We start from the raw sequence: 10,839 nt of genomic DNA, 5'->3' as shown, positions 1-10,839 counted from the left end.
GCCAAGCCCACCGCGCCGCATCGAACTCGCGCGCGTCAGCATGCGCACGCGTCCTCACGCAGCGCGCGCGCAGGGCGTGCACGTGCAATAGGCGCACCGGTTCCACTCAGAGCGTACGCAGGGGTGCACGTGCGACAGGCGCACCGGTTCTCACGCAGCGCGCGCGCAGGGCGTGGACGTGCGACAGGCGCACCGGTTCTCACGCAGCGCGCGTGCAGGGCGTGGACGTGCGATAGGCGCACCGGTTCCACGCACAGCGTACGCAGGGCGTGCACGTGCGATATGCGCGCCGGTTCTCACGTTGCGCACGCACATAGCGTGTGCATTTCATGTGCACAGCAGTCCTCGCACAGCGCGTACGGGCGTACACTCGTCTTTACACACTGCTGTACACAGTGCACACACAGAAGGCGTGCACACGCACGCAGTTCACATACATGCAACATGCACACTCAACGTGCACACCAGCATAAATGCACCTTCTCACAGTGTGGATACACACTCAAAGCGTGTATAGATGTAGGGTGCAGTCTCACACACTGTACACACACATCCTCACACAATGCGTGAACACAGCACACAATGTGCACACACGTACTCACTCAGCACGCACACGTTTACACACCCTGGGCGTTTGCATGCAAACTCAGCAATGCAGCCTTAGAAACAGTTTCTGGCTAGGCCCACAGGTGGGTGCCAGTTGGGCCAATGCCACATGTGTAGACCCCGGAGGACCCGCCCTCCAAGCAGTTAGGTTCCAGTTCTCGAGGCACATGGGTAGTGTTTAGTGATGCCCCACCCTCAGCGTGCAGTCACCTAGGGAGGGACAGCAGCAGGCTATTGGGGTCGATCTTCAACGAAAGGCAGGGGCACACGCTGTAGGCCGACCTTGGCCTTTCAACCACACACCCCGCCCGCAGCCAATTTGGTCCTTCTTCTCCTAAGGGGTAAATAATGCTGACTGATACCTGTGGGAGGCTCACGCCTGTAATCCCAACACTTTGGGTGGCTGATGCGGGTGGATTGCTTTCAGGAGTTGGAGACCCCTGTCTCTACAAAAAAACGTTAAAAATTAGCTGGGCATGGTGGCACGCCTGTGGTCCCAGCTGCTCGGGGAGGCTGAGGCGGGAGGATCGCTTGAGCCTGGGAGGTCGAGGTTGCAGTGAGCCATGATCATGCCACTGCACTCCAGCCTGGGCGACAGAGACTGTCTCAAAAAACAAAACACCTCTCCGGGGAGGATCTCTCCAAGAAGACATACAAGAAACTGCTAAACTCATTGCCTCCGGAGTAGGGGTCAGGAAAGGGTGTGAGGTTGGGGGTAGGGGGAGAGTCTTTCCCCTGGGCATTCTTTCACCACTGCCATGCACATTTATTATCTTTTCAAAAACATTGAAAAAGACATCTTGGCAGGGCCACCTCAAGCCTCCAGGTGTTTACCCAAGCCTGCCAAGTGATAACCAGTTCCCATGGAGCCCCAGGCTGCACGTTTTTCTTGTTGGATGGTGACCAGCCTGAAAGTTTTATTACCACCCCTGGGGGGAGAAATACAGAATTAAAAATGAAGCTGAATAATGGGTACAGGTTTTCTTTTTTGGATGAAAATGTTCTAGGATTATGGTGAGTGCATAACTAAGTATACTAAAAACTATTGAATTGAGCATTTTAAGCGGGTAAATTTTATGGTCTCTTAATTATATCTAATTTTTTTTAAATGTGAAGCTGAAACTCTCAGGAATGGGCACCTGTACTCTTGGCCAAAAGCTGGGAAACAATCCCTTTGTGGCACAAAAGAGTTTGTGATGAACGTATCCCTGACATGCCCAAAGGTGTGCCAGGAGTAGGGTTCGAGTTTGGTGAGAAAGCCAGGAAAGTTTAAATATAAATGCATAGGAAAGCGGGCAAGTTAGGGCTGGTACCCTGAGCTGTAATGGAAATTCGAACACATTAAGATCAAGCCAAATTAATAAGAGCATGGGAGCTGTCACTTTCTCCTCCTTTATCTTAGGGACCTTTGGTGAGTTTAATTAACCAACTCTTGAGGTCATGGCCTGCTGACATCTGTGTGTAGCATCCCTCTCTTTTATTCTATTTTGGGGGTCCTTTTACTTTCCATTCCTCTCCCTAATCATAAACACCTCCTCTGATATCTTTGCAGCTGCAATTTTGAAACACTGTTGTGAATGTATGCATGCATTTTAAATTTATATAAATGATACTGCATAAAAGCTATCATTCTATTTGTTTTTCCTCGCTTGGTAGTGTTCTCAAGATCTATACAAAACGATTAGCCATTCTATCTGGTTTATCCTTCTGTAAATCACCTGTTCAATCCTTGCCCATATTTCCACTGGGCTACTCTGGTTGATTTCCAGGAGTTTCTTGTATTCTAGATAACTGCTGGTTTAAATGTAAGCAAATATTTTATCCTAGCCAACTAAGCTTTTTAAGATTAGTAAAATTTTCCTTAATTTTTATGACAAAATCCTATTAACATACTTACTCCATTTACTTTGTAGTATATTGCCCTATTTTTTTTATCAACTGCTTTGAGAGTAAGTTACATTACAAATACTTCCATGTGTATTTCCTAAGCTTATGAATGTTCCCTTACATATACTAGAGTTAACTACCAACTTAAGTAAATTTAACATAGATACAATAATTTTCTCTCATTGGCTGTTCCTCCACCATACAGGTAGTTTTTCTCTTGCAATAAGCAATCTGTGGGGAGGCACTTTAAGGTTATGCAGGTACTTACTCTTTGTCACAACTTCTCTCTAGATTTAGCATCCATTGATGGTTCTTGCTTGATCCCATCTCATGATGGTTACAAAGTGATAAAATCCTTAAAGTTTTCACCTTATGGTTTGCATTTTAAGAAGTCTTGTTAATATGTACTTCCCTAGTCCCAAGATACTCCCCATTCCCCTCATGCTTATAGAAAAAAAAAAAAAAGTAAAAAATGCTTTACTCTGAAGCAATTTTTCTGTATAAGGTGAGGTAAAGATCCAAATCCACTTTTCTCTCCAAAGTGTAGTTTGGTCAGCACTACCTGCTTACCTATCCTTTCCCCAGTAATTGTTTGTTTTTTGAGGCCAGGTCTCACTCTGTCGCCCAGGCTGGAGTGCAGTAGCATGATCCTCCCAGCTCACTACCACCTCCACCTCCCAGGTTCAAGAGATTCTCCTGCCTCAGCCTCAAGAGCAGCTGAGATTACAGGTGCATGCCACCACGCCCAGCTGCTTTTGTATACCTTAGTAGAGATGGGATTTCACCATGTTAGCCAGGCTGATCTCGAACTCCTGACCTCTGGTGATCTGCCTGCCTTGACCTCCCAAAGTGCTGGGATTATAGGTGTGAGCCACCACGCCTGACCTTCCCAGTAATTTTTGAAGCCACTCTTTAAAAAATCAAATATCGCTGGGAGCGGTGGTAACACCTGTAAGCCAAGCAGTCTGTGAGGCTAAGATGGGCAGATCACCTGAGGTCGGGAGTTCGAGAGCAGCCTGACCAACATGGAGAAACCCCGTTTCCTAAAAATATAAAATTAGCCGAGCATGGTGGCTCAGGCCTGTAATCTCAGCTACTCAGGAGGCTGAAGCAGCAGAATCACTTGAACCCGGGAGGCAGAGGTTGCAGTGAGCTGAGATTGTCGCATTGCACTCCAGCCTGGGCAACGAGTGAAACTCCATCTCAAAAAAAAAAAAAAAAAAAAAAAAAAATTCAAATGTCTATTTCCCATAGTAGGTGAGCCAGATTCTGAGGTATCTATTCTGATCTTTCCGTCTGTTACTGCATCTATTATTTACTACTGTGGCTTAGGGTACAACTTATCTGTTGGAGTGAATTCCCGCTTAGCAGTGTTTTTAGAATTCTTTGAAATTCAGTATTTCCACATGAATATACTTTAGGATGTTTTTGCTATCTCCCACCATGGCCTACTGTAATACTAATTGTAACTATATTGGAATCAGAGGTTAATTTGGGGAAAATTGACACTTTCATAACATCATAAAAGAATATCCATTAACGTAATTTGTATTTAAGCTTTTAAAAAAATGACTTTCAAGTTTCCCGGGCTTTTCCCACTACACTAACTTCCTATAAAAATCTATAGTATCGCCAGGCATAGTGACTCATGCCAGTAATCAGCACCTTGGGAGGCTGAGGCGGGCGGATCACATGAGGTCGTGAGTTCGAGACCAGCTTGACCAACATGGAGAAACCCCATCTCTATTAAAAATACAAAATTAGCCGGGCATGGTGGTGTATGCCTGTAATCCCAGCTACTTGGAAGGCGGAGGTTGCGATGAGCCGAGATCGCGCCATTGCACTCCAGCCTGGGCAACGAGTGAAACTCCATCTCCAAAAAAAAGAAAAAAGAAAGAAAAGAAAATCTATAGTATGGGCCAGGCACAGTGGCTCACACCTGTAATCCCAGCACTTTGGGAGGCGGAGATGGGTGGATCACTTGAGGTCAGGAGTTCGCGACCAACCTGGCCAACATAGTGAAACACCATCTCTACTAAAAATACAAAAATTAGCTGAGCATGGCAGCGAGCGCCTGTAATTCCAGCTACTTGGGAGGCTGAGGCAGGAGAATTGCTTGAACCCTGGAGATGGAGGTTGCAGTGAGCTGAGATTTTGCCACTGCACTCCAGCCTGGGTGACAGAGCAAGATTGTCTCAAAAAAAAAAAAAAAAAAAAAAAAAAGGCCTGGCGCAGTGGCGCACGCCTGTAATCCCAGCACTTCGGGAGGCTGAGGCAGATGCATCGCCTGAGATCAGGAGTTTGCAACCAGCCTAACATGGTGGAACCTCATCCCTACTAAAATACAAAAAAATTAGCCGGGCATGGTGGTGCATGCCTGTAATCTGAGCTACTTGGGAGGCCAAGACAGAAGAATCGCTTCTATCTGGGAGGCGGAGGTTGGAGTGAGTGGAGACTGCACCATTGCACTCCAGCCTGGGCAACAGAGTGAAACTCCACCTCAAAAAAAAAAAAAAAAAATTTAGTATGGTGAATAGTATCTTAAAATGTACTATACCACTTAAGTTGTTAGTCTAATGCAGATCTCAAGTTACCTGGTCTCAGAACCCCTTTATATCAACGGTCAACAAACTACAGTGCATAGGTCAAATACAGCCCACTACCTATTTCTGTTAATAACGTTTTATTGTAATATAGCCACATTCATTTGTGTGTGACATCTGTGGCTGTTTTTGCACTACAATGGCAGAACTGAGTAGTTCTAACAGATCAGATGGCCTGAAAAGCCCAAGGTATTTACTACCTGGCCCTTTATAGAAAGGGGTTTGCCAACCCCTATTTTATACTTAAAAATGGAGAATCACAGAGCTCTTTTTCTGGCTAATGTTGGTAGATCTAATTTCTAAAACTCTAATTTTTACTTGAAAGTACAAATGTAGCATTGGCAATAAACACCATCAATATTCCTTGAAATGGCAAGCTTGCGAGGTGTCTGTCAGTTAATACAGCTGACTGTATGAATAGATTTTTTAAAAATGTTAATTCAAGAATAAAATCAATGCATTAGCATAAACACTTAATGAGGAGTAACAGAAACAAAAAATTGAGATGACATTGTTGCACATTTTTGCAAATCTCGACCGGCTTAATAGACAACAGTCTCATATCTGCTTTCGTATTCAATGTGCCTGGTAAGTTTTGGTTAAAGCATATGAAGAAAATCTGGCCTCAGAGGTATGTAGTCGGAAAAGGAAGATTTTAATAGACTTTTCAGATAATTGTGTATGTTCTTTGACACTACACACAATCTTAACAAGAGGTGACTTCCTAAGTTAGTTGCACTGTGGAATCTAACACCAAATCAACAAATGTTTCATACTGTTACATTAAAATTCATTGGTCTATTTTGAACTATGAATGCACTTTTTAACTTCACCCACCTGGAAAACTTGGAAAAAACTGACAGACGTATGATCTTCCATATGTTGACCCTTTTCATTCTACAATTTTAAGATGCCACATTCATTAATATCACTGATCTCTTCAGAAAAGTTCTTACTTTAGTGAAGTTGTCAAGCTAATAGTAGCAGATACTAGTTTTCTAAAGCTTTTTTCGCTCTTCAAATTTTATCACCACCAACAAATACGGTTACTTGTTTCCCTTGAAATGACAGGCTAATTTTATTCATTTTTACAAAAATGTTGAACACAAACCCAAGTTTGAAATATCAGCTTATCAGTTTCTCTTTCAAGTAAAAATGATATTCCACTGAAGTGTCCAGTTGTTTGCAATACAAATTATTGCAAATGCTTAACCTTGAGAAAACTGCTACACATTGGTATGCAGAAGTGCTTTATGGTGTACTCTCCACTTTGTCACATGACATATTAAAAAGATGTGTACTCAAAGGTTAGGATGTACCAGTGTATGAGATTAATTTCATTAGATTAATAAACTTTTATTGCATTGTCAGAGACATTTTTTTGTTTTTGAGACAGTCTCACTCTGTTGCCCAGGCTGGAGTGCAATGGTGCCATCTCGGCTCACTGCAACCTCCACCTCCCGGGTTCAAGCGATTCTCCTGCTTCAGCTTCCCAAGTAGCTGGGATTACAGGCCTGTGCACCACACCTGGCTAATTTTTGTATTTTTAGTGGAGACAGGGTTTCACCATGTTGGCCAGTGTGGTCTCGAACTCCCGACCTCAAGTTATCTGCCTGCCTCCGTCTCCCAAAATGCTGGGATTACAGGTATGAGCCACCACACCCAGCCTCACTTTTTTTTTTTTTTTTTTTGGGAACAGAGTCTTGCTCTATTGCCCAGGGTGACTGCAGTGACATCATATCACAGCTCACTACAGCATTAACCTCCCTGGCTCAAGCAATCCTCCAACCTCAGCCTCTCAAGTAGTGGGGACTACAGGTGTACACTACCATGCCCGAATGTTTTATTTTTATTTTTTAGGGGTGGGGTCTATTTGTCCAGGCTGGTCTACAACTCCTGGATATATAGCTATGAGACAAAAACCTTTTTTCTTGAGACTGAGTTTCGCTCTTGTTGCCCAGGCTGGAGTGCAATGGGCGATCTTGGCTCACTGCAACCTCCGCCTCCTGGGTTCAAGTGATTCTCCTGCCTCAGGCTCCTGAATAGCTGGGATTACAGGCATGCACCACCATGCCAGGCTAATTTTGTATTTTTAGTAGAGACAGGGTTCTTCCATGTTGGTCAGGCTGGTCACGAACTCCTGACCTCAGGTGATCCTTGGCAACCCAAAGTGCTGGGATTTCAGGTGTGAACCACTGCATCTGGCCCCAAAAACCTTTTTTTAATTGCAAGTTTATTTCTATGTTTGACTTTGGTAGATAACCTTTATTAAACTAAGAAAATTTCTGACCAGGCACGGTGGCTCACTTGAGGTCAGGAGTTCGAGACCAGCCAGGCCAATATGGTGATACCCCATCTCTACTAAAAATACAAAAATTAGCCAGGAGTGGTGGTGCATGTCTGTAATCCCAACTATTGGGAGGCTGAGGCAGGCGAACTGCTTGAACCCAGGGGGCAGAGGCTACAGTGAGCCAGTGCACCATTGCACTCCAGCCTGGGCGACAGAGAGTTCGTCTCAAAAAAAAAAAAAAGAAAAAAGAAAAAAATTCCCATTATTGTTAGATTCCTAAGACAGTTTAAAAATCATAAATATGTATTAAATGTTATCACATTTGCCAAGTCCAGCTCATTTTGTATCTGACAGCATAGAAATCAGAAATGGGACTTGACTCAGATTTTGTCCCTACTTTTTTTGAGATGGAGTCTTGCTCTGTCACCCAGGCTGGAGTGCAGTGGTGCGATCTTGGCTCTTGGTTCACTGCAACCTCCCCCTCGTGGTGTCAAGCGATTCTCCTGCCTCAGCCTCCCAAGTAGCTGGAGACTACAGGTGCGCGCCACCACTCCCAGTTGATTTCTGTATTTTTAGTAGAGATGAGGTTTTACCATATTGGTCAGGCTGAGCCCCTGACCTCAGGTGATCCACCTACCTTGGCCTCCCAAATTACTGGGATTATAGGCATGAGCCATCACACTCATCCCCTACTTTCTTATCTGCCAATATCAAGTCGTGAACTGAACAAAACATGGATTGGAATGGCAGTACAGACTGGCATTTTAAAAGTGGGCAAGTTAGTCAGAAGTGTAAGTATTTACTTCACCTATTCATCTTTGCATCATATAAAATAAGGTGTGTTGAATGTGACTGGCAATCTGAAATCACTCTGCAAAACTGACTTACCATTAGAAAATGTCGTCTTCAGCACAGATTTGTGACAAATTCACTTGCTGAGAAAACACAACCCCATATTTGGAGTACGGCTAAATTGATTCATTCAGATCAAACAAACAAAAGCAGAAAAAAACAAGGTATACCTTTTCCTTATATATCACAATTAAGTTTTAAAAATAGCAAATTTTTTGAAAAGAATCACGTGAATAGCTAAAAATGTTATAAACAGTTCGAAAAGAATCAATTCTATACATTGTTGGAAGTTGTTTCATATTTTATTTTCTAATTGCAATAGTTTGCATCTGATTTCTTTACATCATTCTGTATGATGGGAAAGGAAACCTCTAAATCAGTTAGTACTAATTAGTTGTCATGAAATCTATAGTAAAAGGACTCACTGAAGACTTAAGAATAAAATATTATCAGCGGTATCAATATTATTAACTATAATCTTTCTCTAAAGAAATATAGAGCAGTTGATATTTTGTTAAGTATCTTCAAGCAAATGAGAGACTTCATCTGTTGGTCTTATGCCAAATTAAATGAGGTTGGTAGCAATTTTAAATACTGTGTTGACATGAATATACAAATATACATTCTACGTGTTCCTTCTATTGTAAGAATCAAAGAGTGCACACACAAAAAATGGGAAATACAGAATATAGAAGACATGCATCTTCTATCTTACACAGTACTGGGTATCAAGTGAAAAGAGGCAGACTGCTCTAAGTACATTACAAGTATGAACATCGAAATTATCAATCCTCCTAACAATTCTGCATGACAGGTACTGTTTTCATCATCCCCATCTTATAGGTGAAGAACCTGAAGCTGAGACAAGCTGGAGAATGTGCCAGTGGTCACCTGCAGGTAGAGGGCTGAGTAAGGGTGGGACACAGGCCCTTTGACCCCAGGATCCATGCTCTTCCCTCTCTAGTACATTGCCTCACAAGTACCTAGCAACTTGCAGGGCTGGGAGGGTGGGATAAGAGAGGACAAAGTCCAACACAGTCTCCAAATTGCTCAGTTCTAATTCTATACCTGAGGGTCTAGTGTCTTTTCATTTTGCTCTTTTTGAATAGGAAGAAAAGAGGCAAAGATAAAAGGGAGGATAGTTAAGGGTAAACCAAAAACACAACGCAGTATGCAAAAGTTCATGGGAGTCCGAACAGTATAAATAAAACTTACCCTTACTAAGCAGCATAAAGATAAGCATTTCATACCAATACAAATCATTTTCATTTTTATGACAGTCAGGTAACATTAAAAAAACCTTGCTTTCATTCTGATACTTTAACTGTCAATCCAGTCAATACCGGTTGTTGTTAAGTCTGTACACAATACAAATAAAATATAAATCTAGCTATTTTACTCAAAACATGCTTTTTACCTATTTGATTACTCAGAGTTACTCTGAAGTCAATAATGACAGCAGTTTATACCTATGAAAGATATTACTGAACATCATAATCTAATATTTACATTAGATGAGATTAAGTTAAATTACAAGTCACAAAGAGTTTGTAAGCAAACATTTATAGCCACGATTCCACAGATGTGGTGAGTAAACCAATGGCCATTCCTCAATAAAATACAACAATTTCCATCATGCATAGTTTACAGGCTCCATAAGAAGCAGTCTCTTTAGGGGCTAGATGCCTAAGAAATATTCAACAGTCAAACAATGAAATCTTGGCTTCTTTTTTAACACAAATGTTTGGTTATTTAGCCTCATTAGTGATAAAACATATTCATATTCTAACTGCAAGTGGAATAAACATTGCATCAAAAATGGAATCCCAGCAAAATCATTAGTAATAACTATTATGCCCTCTTAGCAGTAAGAACCATTTTCTTGGATTTTAAACATTTTATTTTCTTTCTGTGCATAGCTTGTAGCATTGTATTACAAGAATCAGAGAGTATAAGCAAAAAAAAATGAAAAATAAAACTTCTTGAAGACCACTTCCATTATTTATGATTACGTCAATGAAACGATACAACTTCCACATAAAATACAAATTAGTGAAAGGATTCCTCCAAGTAGTATTGCATATAAGCTACAACTTTACCCCAACTATTTTAATTATTATGATTCGAGATTTCCTAGGATGTAACAGCCCAATTGGGCTGTTACTACCTTGGCAAGAGCAATCACAAGCAATTACATGAACTGGGGTTATAGCTGAATTTTTAGAAACTCTTCAGACAAACCACATGTGTTAAAGGAGGTAAATAGAAAAATTAATGTTTGAGCTGCGCTATTCCTACCAGGAACTGTATCACATATGATGCCAAGTTCAAACATTCTTAGTAAAATAATATGACAGGATCTATACATACTGTAAATTTAGCAAAAACACTTTTATATACAGAAACCTAAATATCTTAGGAGGTTTAGAATATGGATGGAGACAACTGTTAATTCTTCAAGGTTGGTTTCTTACGGGGATTAAAAACCAGCCCTTAGTCTCAGATGCATTCCATCTAGATGTGTTCAGGAACTCCATAGAATAGGAAATATAAACCATGAATATGCACTCTTAATTTCTATTCTTCAACTTAATGTTTTAT

The sequence above is a fragment of the Aotus nancymaae genome, unplaced genomic scaffold (assembly GCF_030222135.1).
Source record: "Aotus nancymaae isolate 86718 unplaced genomic scaffold, 86718_ANA_hifiasm-v0.15.2.pri h1tg000058l, whole genome shotgun sequence".
Lineage (NCBI taxonomy): Eukaryota > Metazoa > Chordata > Mammalia > Primates > Aotidae > Aotus > Aotus nancymaae.
Note: the sequence above shows the minus strand (reverse complement) of the source record.